This window comes from Elephantulus edwardii, unplaced genomic scaffold (genome assembly GCF_000299155.1).
Source record: "Elephantulus edwardii isolate Elephantulus edwardi_28Jun2011 unplaced genomic scaffold, EleEdw1.0 scaffold00184, whole genome shotgun sequence".
In the NCBI taxonomy this organism is placed as follows: Eukaryota; Metazoa; Chordata; class Mammalia; order Macroscelidea; family Macroscelididae; genus Elephantulus; species Elephantulus edwardii.
The window spans coordinates 4,041,465-4,051,423 of record NW_006399934.1 but is presented as its reverse complement, the minus strand read 5'-3'; positions in this window follow the sequence as shown (position 1 = coordinate 4,051,423).

Sequence of the window (9,959 nt, the reverse complement as noted above, 5' to 3'; positions counted from 1 at the left end):
TTAGTTCACTTAGCATAATGCTCTCCAGCCCCTTCCCAGTTAGATAATAATTTACAAAATCTTTGCTCTTGTATGCTGTGTAGTATTCCATTGTTTGAATGTACCATAATTTCTCAATCTGTTTATTTGTAGTTGAACATCTGGTCTGTTTCCATGTTCTTGTGATGGTGAATAACATTGCTGTGAACATTGGTGTACAAGTCTCTGTGCCTCGGTTCTAATTTTTTTAGGGTATATTCCAACTAGTGGAATAGCTAGGTTATATAGAATTTCTATGTTCAGTTTTTTGAGGAAGTGCCAAACTGCCTTCCAGAATGGTTGTACCATTTTACAGTCCCACCAATAATGTATAAGAGTTCTTTTCTCACCACATCCTCTCCAACATTTACTACTTGCTGCCCTGTTAAACTTTGCCACTGTTACTGGAGTGAGGTGATATCTCATTTTGGTTTTGATTTTCATCTCTTTTATTGCCAGTGATTTTGATCATTTCTTTATATGTCTGCTATTTGAATATCTTCATCTGTGAAAATTCTTTCTATGTCTTTTGCCAATTTTGTGATTGGACTTACTTTTTCTTGTGGAGGCCCGGGAGTATTCTGTAGACTTTCACTGAGACCTTTGTCTGAGATGGTATTACCAAATGTTTGTTCCCACTCAACACGGTTTATTTCCACCCTGTTGGAAAAAGTTTTTGATGCACACATGGATTTAATCTTTAGAAGGTCCCATTCATCAATTTTATCCTCTTCAGATTGTGCATTTTTGGCTGTATTTGGCAGTCTCTTTATACCTTGTACTAGCCCTTCTAACCTTGATCCCAGTTTGTCTCTTATGAACTTTATGGTTTGGCGCTTTGCTTCCAGGTCAGGGTCACCCATTTTGTAGAATATTTTATGAGTCTGTTTTTCAATGCAGCATAGGATTCATTTGTGTGAATATACCACAGCTTCTCTATCCATTTATTTGTTGATGGGCATTTATTTGTGTTCTTTCCATCTCTTTGCCATTGTGAACAATGCAGCAATAAACATAGGCATGCCTATATGTGTTTGGGTGGCAATTCTAGTTTCCTTAGGGTATATTCCCAGTAGTACAATTGTTGGGTCAAATGGTATTTCTATTTCCAGCTTTTTAAGAAAGTGCATACTGCCTTCCATAGTAGTTACACCATTTTACACACCCACTAACAGTGGGTTCCAGTTTTTCCACAACCTTGCCAGCTTTTGTTGTTTGCTGTTCTGTCAAATTTTGCTATTCATACTGGGGTGAGATGCTATCTCATAGTTGTTTTGATTTGCATCTCTCTTAGAGCTAGGGATTTTGAACATTTCTTCATGTGTTTGTTCATCATCCAAATGTCTTCTTCGGTGAAGTGTATGTTCATATCCTGTGCACATTTTTCATTTGGGTTGTTTACCTTTATCTTGTTGTGGTGCTCGAGTAGTTTATAAACTCTAGATGTAAGTCCCTTATCAGACATGTCATTACCAAATACTTTTTTCCCAGTCTGTGTCTTCCTTTTTTATCCTGTTGGAGAAGTTTTTGGATGTGCATAGGGATTTGATTCTTAGAAGATCCCACTCATCTATTTTATCCTCTCATGGTTGCAGGTTTTTCAGGCTGCTTGGAAGACTGTTTATGTTGTGGATTAGGACTTCAAGAGTTGTTCCAAGTTTTTCCTCTAATGAAGTTTATAGTCCTTGGTTTTAGTGCTAGGTCTTTAATCCACTTTGAGTTGTTTTTTGTGTATGGAATGAGGTGTGAACCTTGCTTGAATTTTCTGCATAGTTTTACAATTTTGCCAAGACCATTTGTTTAAAAAGCTATCATTTCCCCACTTAAGTGATTTAATCTCCTTATCAAAAATCAGTTGACCATAGGTAGATGGGCTGATTTCTGGGTTCTCAATTCTAGTCCATTGATCTATGTGTCTGTCATTGTACCAGTACCGTGCTGTCTTGACCACCATGGCAAAGTAGTAAGATTTGAAATAAGGGAGTGAGATACCTCTTACCTTTTTTCTCTTTTTCAGGAGCGCTTTCCTTATTTGGGATCGCTTTCCATTCCAGATGAAACTGGAGATTGCCTTTTCCATCTCATTGAAGAATGAAATTGGTATTTGTATTGGGATTGCACTGAACGTGTAGATTGCCTTTGATAGAATTGTCATTTTCACAATATTAAGTCTCCCTTTCCATGAGCAAGGTGTATTCTTCCATTCTTCAGGTCTCTTTTTGTTTCGTGTAGTAATGTTTTGTAATTTTCTTTGGCTAGATCCTTTGTGCTTCTGGTTAGATCTACTCCCAAGTGTTTAATCTTGTGATTGTGAGGGGTATTGTTTTTCTTAGCTCCACTTCTGTGTTCTCTTTGTCACTGTAGAGAAATCTAATTGGTTTTTGTATGTTGATCTCGTATCCTGACACTGTGTTGAACTGGTCAACTATGTTTAGTAGTTTTTTGCTGAGTCTTTAGAGTTTTCTAAGTATACTATCGTATCATCTGCGTATAGAGATAATTTTACTACCCCTTTGCCACTTTGGATACCACTTATTTCCTTCTCTTGTCTAATTTCTATTGCTAAGACTTCCAATACAATATTTAATAGGAGAGGTGATAGTGGGCATCCTTGCCTAGTTCCTGTTCCCAAAGGGAATGCTTTTAATCTGTCTCCATTGAGAACAATGTTGGCTCTTTGGTTTGCATATATACTTTTTACTATGTTGAAGAAATTCCCCTTTAGTCCTATTTTATTGAGTATTTTAATCAGGAAAGTGTGTTGGATTTTGTCAAAGGCCTTTTCTGCATCAATTAACAGGATTATGTGGTTTCTGTTCTTTGCTTTGTTAATGTGATTGATTACATTGATTGTTTTTCTATTGTTGAACCATCCTTGCATACCTGTTATGAATCCCACTTGGTCATGGTGAATTATTTGTTTGAGGTATAGTTGTATTCTTTTGTCCAGGATTTTATTCAGGATTTTTGCTTCTATGTTCATGAGATATATTGGCCTACAGTTTTCTATTTTGGTGGTGTCTTTACCTGGTTTTGGTATCCAGGATATATTTGCTTCATAGAATGAACCTGGGAGAGTTCCATCTTTTTCTATTTTCTAAAATAGTTTATGGAGAATTGGTGACAATTCTTCCCTGAATGTTTGATAAAATTAACTTGTAAAATCATCTGGTCCAGGGCTTCTTTTTTTTTGGCTGGAAGTTGTTTTATTACCTTCTCAATTTCTTCTTTTGTAATTCTTTCAGGTGTTCAGTTTTGGTTTGTGTCAGTTTAGGTAGGCTGTGAATTTCTAAGTATTTGTTCATTTCCTCTAGGTTTCTATGTTTTTTTTAGTATAATTTTTAATAATATTTCAATGTTAACCTTTTTATTCTAGTTGATTCTGTTGTGATGTTGCCTGTTTCATCTTCATCTTTTATTCAGATTATTTGTCTTTTCATTTGTTAGTTTTGCTAGTGGCTTATCAATTTTATTGACCTTTTCAAAGAACCAACTCCTAGTTTTGTTGATGGTTTCAATTCTTTTTAGGTTTTCTATCTGCTCTCATTTTTATAATTTCAGTTTTTTTAGAGGGTGTTGTGTTTTCTTGCTGTTCTTTTTAAATTTGTTGGAGATGTTGGGTTAGAGAGTCAATGGTCATTTTTGCCTACCTTCTGATGTGTTTGCTTATTGCTATAAATTGACCTCTGATTACTGCTTTGGCTGTTTCCAAGAGGTTTTGATAAGTGGTGTTTTCATTGTCATTTGTTTCAAGAAACTTCTTAATTTCATTTTTTATTTCTTCTACTATCCATTCATTGTCAAGCAAGGTGTTGTTCAGCTTTCAAATGTATAGTTTTTTTCTCCTTTATCCTCTTGTTATTAATTTCTAATTTTGTAGCATTGTGGTCTGAGAAGATGCTTGTATTATTTCTATGTTTTTTAATTTACTGATGCTTGCCTTGTGACCTATAATGTGATCTATTTTCAAGAATGTTCTGTGTACATTGGAGAAGAAGGTGTACTGTGCTTTTTTGGGGTGCATTAGCCTATAAATATCTATGAGATTGAGTTGGTTTATTTTGTGGTTTAATTCTTCAGCATCTTTGTTGAGTTGTTTCTGGTAGTTCTATCTTTTCTTGAGAGTGGTGTATTTAAGCCTCCAACTACTATAGTAGTGTTATGTATTTCCTTTTTCAGTTTTGTTAATGTTTGTTTTATATATTTTGCAGGTCTTTCATTTGGTACATAGATATTTATTATTGGGTTTTTTTGTGTTTTTTTTTTAAATTTAGGTTGTTTATTTTTCATTTCAATGAACATCTACAGAATATGTTTATGATGATATTTATTATTGTTATGTCCTCTTGTTCTATTGAACCTCTAAGCATTATGTAGTAACCTTCCTTGTCCTTTTTAATTGTTTTTGCATTGAAATGTATTTTATCGGAGATTATTATCACTACTCCTGCTTTTTGTTGTTGTTGCAATATGCTTGGTATATTTTTTCCCCACCCTTTTATTTTTAGTCTTTCTTTATCTTCATTTTTCATGTGTGTCTTTTGTAGGGAATATATTGATGGATTTTGGTTTTTTTTACCCAATCTGCTACTCTTTTTCTCTTCAGTGGTTCATTTAAACCATTCACTTTGTGCATGATTATTGAGAAGCAAGTTTTTATTGCTATCATTTTGTTGAGTTCTTTTCATTGTTGTTGCTAGTTACTTTGGTCTGTCCTGCTTTCTGTGGTATCTCTGTAAGAAGGATGTCTGTCTCTCAGTGTTTCCTGCAATGCTGGTCTTGTTTTTACAAACTCCCTTAGGATCTGTTTTTTGGGAAGATATTTATCTCTCCTTTCTATTTGATGGACAAGTTTGCTGGGTACAGTATTCTTGGTTGACAGTTGTGTTCTTGGAGTGTTCGATATATGCCATTCACTGTCTTTTGCCCGCCTGGTTTCTGCTGAGAAATTGGCATTTAATCTTATTTGCTCTGCCTTATAGGTTACTCTTTTTTCTCCCTCACTTCTTTCAGAATTCTTGCCTTATCTTTGATTCTGACAAATTTGACCATGATATGCCTTGGTGTTTTTCTTTTGGGGTCAATTCTATATGGTGTTTGCTCAGCTTCTTGAATATATATCCTCTCATTCTTCATTATGTCTGGAAAGTTTTCTTCTAGTAATTCTTCCACAACTTTTTTGATGCCTTCACTTGCTTCTTTTCTTAGGAAAGCCATTTTGAACAATAAACCCTTGCCACCACTGAATGGTAGAGAGTCAAACAAATAAAGTAGAACTTCAATAGGATAACTTGAAACCATGACTTTAGCATAATGAAGGATACTGCTAGTTAGAGCATGAATTGGGTCTGTTGTTCATAAAGTTTATATGAATCTACTTCATGGCATCTAATAACAGCAACACAATTCAGTAACAAAAATTTTCTTAGAAAAGCAGGTAATGTATATGAATAGAGAGTTCACAGAAAATAAAATACAAATGACTCTTAAATAAATGGAAACATTTTAAGCTTTATTCATAATGAAATACATGTATATAAAAATGTCATAGAACTACAATTTTCTACCTCTCAGAAGTAGGAGAAAAAAATCCAGGAATCTGATAACACATTGGTATTGCAGGTCAAAGGAACAAATTTTATATTTCTGGGCCCATGTAAATGATACAGTACCTACAGTAGTAATTTCTGCACTATATTTCAAATTTCCTAATGCTTATTACTTGCCCAAATCTCAGAAATTCTGCCTCTTGGCATTTATCCTGCTGGCATACTCACATGTATGAAATTACTTTGCATAAGATCATTCATTGTAGTAATAGCAATATTAAAGACTGGAAATAACCTAAAAGGCCATTAGAAGGGAAGTGTATAAGCTGTAAACTAGCTCTATAATGGCATGCATTTTTCAAATGAGGAAGTTATTTACAGACAGACATTATCTCTAAGACACATTGCTATTTGAGGGGGAAAATGCAGAATAATGCATTATCATACTATAATAAAGATAAATTTAATTATACTTATTTTTAATATATTTGTATTTAAACTCTCTCTGGAAGTATAACATTCTAATATAACACTTGTTTCCTCTAAGGAAGTGAACTGATTGAGAAATAGAAGTAGATGAGAAATTTTGCATTATCGTTTTACCTTTTGTGAATTTTTAGCCATGTAAATATCTTTTTCACAAGATTAAATAATAAAACATACATAAAAGATCAACTGGAAATTCACAGCAGAAGGCGGCCAATTGACCAATGGGAACAGGAAAACTGTAATCTTGGAAATGCACTTAAAAGTTAAGAAGACAACATTTCATACTGCAGTATTGGGAATGTTAAATATAGTTACAAATGTGAGGAAAAGGGAACTTTAATGCCCTGGTGATAGGATTACATATTGTAGCAATTTTTAATGTTTGGTTGAGTTGGGAAAGGATGTTCTGGTGATGTAGTCTGTGGACAGTTGCATTGCAAACACAAAGGTTGTGCCTCTCTGGAAGTTCAAATCTGCCAGTTGCATTATGAGAGAAAGATGGGCAATCTCCTCCTGTGCAGGAACCCAGTGGTAGATCAACTATTAGTTGATTCCCATGTGACAGCAGTGAGAGTTGAAAATGTGCAACTTCAGTCAAAATTAAATAATAATGACACTAATGATAATGGAAATAATATTAATGTCATTACTACTATTAATAAAAGCTAATATTTATTGAATGCTTACTATGTACTAGGCAATGTTTCAAGAATTCTGCATTTATTAGGTTGTTTGTATCGGTATTATCCCCATTTTGAAGATAAGTCAGCTGAGTTGATAGAGTATGTAATTTACTCAAGGTCACCTAGTAAGTGGTAAAGTGGGGGTAAATGGTAGAGTGGGGACTTGAACTTAAGTGGACTCCAAAGCTGTCTATTTTCACTCTGTTCTTTCAGAGAAAATCTTACACATGTGTCCTTGGAAATATATATACATATAAAAGAGCATTAAATGTAGTACTAGTTATAAAATAAAAATTCTGAGTACAATCTATTTGACATTCTATGGAAGAGCATGGGCTGTAACGGGTTTATTATTCAAAATTACTTTTCTAGCCACTGATTAACTTTTTGTTTTGTGACAAAGTATTTATTGCATTAAGAAGATAAAATTGGGATTGAATCCAATCCTGACCCTACTTTTGTTGTTATTTGCCATCAAGTTGGAAGTACCCCATATCAGCAGGATTCTGGCCCATGACTCACCAGTCTCTGCAACGCCAGTCTGCATTACCCACAGTCTCTTGAGTCATTTCTCTGACAGTTTTAATTTCTATGAGACCTTCCAGCAAACCACAGAACCCAACGTACATAGAGGAATGGGAGAACTTGAACAAAGAAGGAACAGTTATGTTAGAAATCACAGAGTGGTACAGCAGGCCCAACATTTGGGGCATTGTTAACTTCCACCTATTAGTACCTATTCTACTACTAATCTTAGCAGAGCAGATTGTAAATGCAGAGCCAAATGTGAATCCATATTACTCCTACTCAGCAGTTAAAATGAATTCTATTAAATGTAATCAATGGTTATTACAAGGTGTATGTAAAGTAAGATGTAAATAAGGTTTCAAAAAGAGTTCCAGACTGTGAGAGAAGTCAAGGTCTATGTGGTGAGGATGAGGTGAAGAGAAGCCTAAAGAGAAATAAATATCCCATAGTCAATGTCCCTACAGAGGAATATCCCAAGGTCACTGTACCTAGGAGTGAGCTAGATGTTAACAGAAACTGAGAGACACAAGAATGAATAGAAACAATCCCAAGGAGGAAATGGAAAAGGTGCTATTAAGATGTGGGTGTTGTAATTACGGTCATAAAACAAAATATGTATGAATCACTGAATGGAAAACCAATTTGCTCTTTACACTTCCACTCAAATCACAATGTTAAGATTAAAAAAAAATAGAAATTGAGAAGACAACTAGGATATCAAATGAAAGTGGTAAAATAATGTGATTATTCAAATGTTATAAAGAGTAAATAGGTTGGATTAAGGTTAATGTTGTTGTATACTGTAGAGTCAGAACTGACCCATAGCTGACCCTCTGGTAGGTTTTCAGAGGCAGTTGCACTGGAGGAAATTGCCCATCCTTTCCTCCTGAAGTAGCTGGTGGCCTTGAACCTTGTGCTTTTGGTATTGCAGTGCAGCTTCTTGCCAGTAGGCTACCAGAGCTAGGATCCCATTTATAAGGAATGAAAGTTTTACAATTTCTACAGAAGGTATACATATGTAGAGAGCAAAAGGGGGGGAATAAAACTATATGAGGTAATATATATCTATGTATGTGTACCTTTGAGTCAGAACCGACCTCTGGCAGGTTTTCAGAGACAAGTTAATCACACAGGAGATTACCCATTCTTCTCCCATGGAGTAGCGAGTGGATTTTAACTACATGCCTTCAGGGTTTGCAGTGCAGATTCTTACCACTAGGCCACCAGAGCTCACTATATGAGGTAAAAGAAGTCAGTAGATAATAGCAAAATTTAATGGCAATCAGTATAACCTTGTTGTTGCTGTTGTTATTATGTGCTGTCGAGTCGCTTGTGACTCACAGCGACCCTATGTTCCACAGCCCTAAATTCCTCTCTGTCCTGTGCCAATCCCACCATCTCCGATACACCCATCCCAATTACCCCAGTCACTGAATCAATCCACCTCATAGAGGGCCTTCCCCTTCTGCACTGTCCCTCCACCCTCCCAAGCATGATGTCCTTCTCCAAGGACTGGTCCCTCCTTACAACATGCCCAAAGTATGTTAGAAGGAGCCTCAGAGTCCTTGCCTCCAAGGAGCTGCCCAGTTCGACCCTTTCCAGGATGAATCTGTTTGTTTTCCTAGCAGTCCATGTTACGCTCAATACTCTTTTCCAGCACCACAGCTCAAAGGCTTCAATTCTGCTTCTATGCTCCTTAGTCATTGTCCAACTCTCTGATGCATAATAAGTGATAACAAAGACATTGGTCCGTATCAGACGCACCTTAGTCTCCAAAGAGACACCATTGCTCTATAATACTTTGGAGAGGTCCATAACATCAGACTTTCCCATGGCAATACGTCTTCTAATTTCCTGGCTTTCTGCAGACAAAAACCCTGGAGAAGCTCAATATCAGCTGTGAAAACAAGGCCAGGAGCTGATTGTGGAACAGACCACCAGCTACTCATATGCAAGTTCAAGCTGAAGCTAAGGAAAATTAAACCAAGTACATGGGAACCAAAATAGGACTTTGAGTGTATCCCCCCTGAATTTCAGGAACATCTCAGGAACAGGTTTGAGGCCTTGAACACTAATGAGCGAAGGAAGACCTGATGAGTTGTGGGAGGATGTCAAATGTATCATCCAGGAAGAGTGCAGACGGTCATTACAAAGACAGAAGAGGAAGAAAAGACCAAAATAGATGTCAGAAGAAACTCTGAATATTGCACTGGAGTGCAGAGAAGCCAAAACACAAGGAAGAATTCAAGATACAAAGAGCAGAACAGAAGATTCCAAAGGGCACCACGGGATGACAAAGCAAAATATTACAAGGAAATGTGCAAGGAGCTGCAGTCAGAAAATCAAAAGGGCTGAACTCGCCCAGCATTTCTTAAGTTCAAGGAACTGAAGAACAAATTCACACCTAGAGTTTTTATAATCAAGGATGCTTTAGGCAGAATATTGAATGATCCAGGAACTATTAAAAGAAGATGGAAAGAATATACTGAGTCACTGTATCAAAAGGAACTGGCAGACACTGAAGAATTTCATGAAATCACATATGAGCAAGAGCCTATGGTGATGAAGAAAGAAGTTCAAGCTGCTTTAAAGATAAGGCCCCAGGAATAGATGGTATACCAATTGACATATTTCAGCTAACAGATGCTGCCCTGGATGTGCTCACCAAGTTGTGCCAAGAAATCTGGAGAAT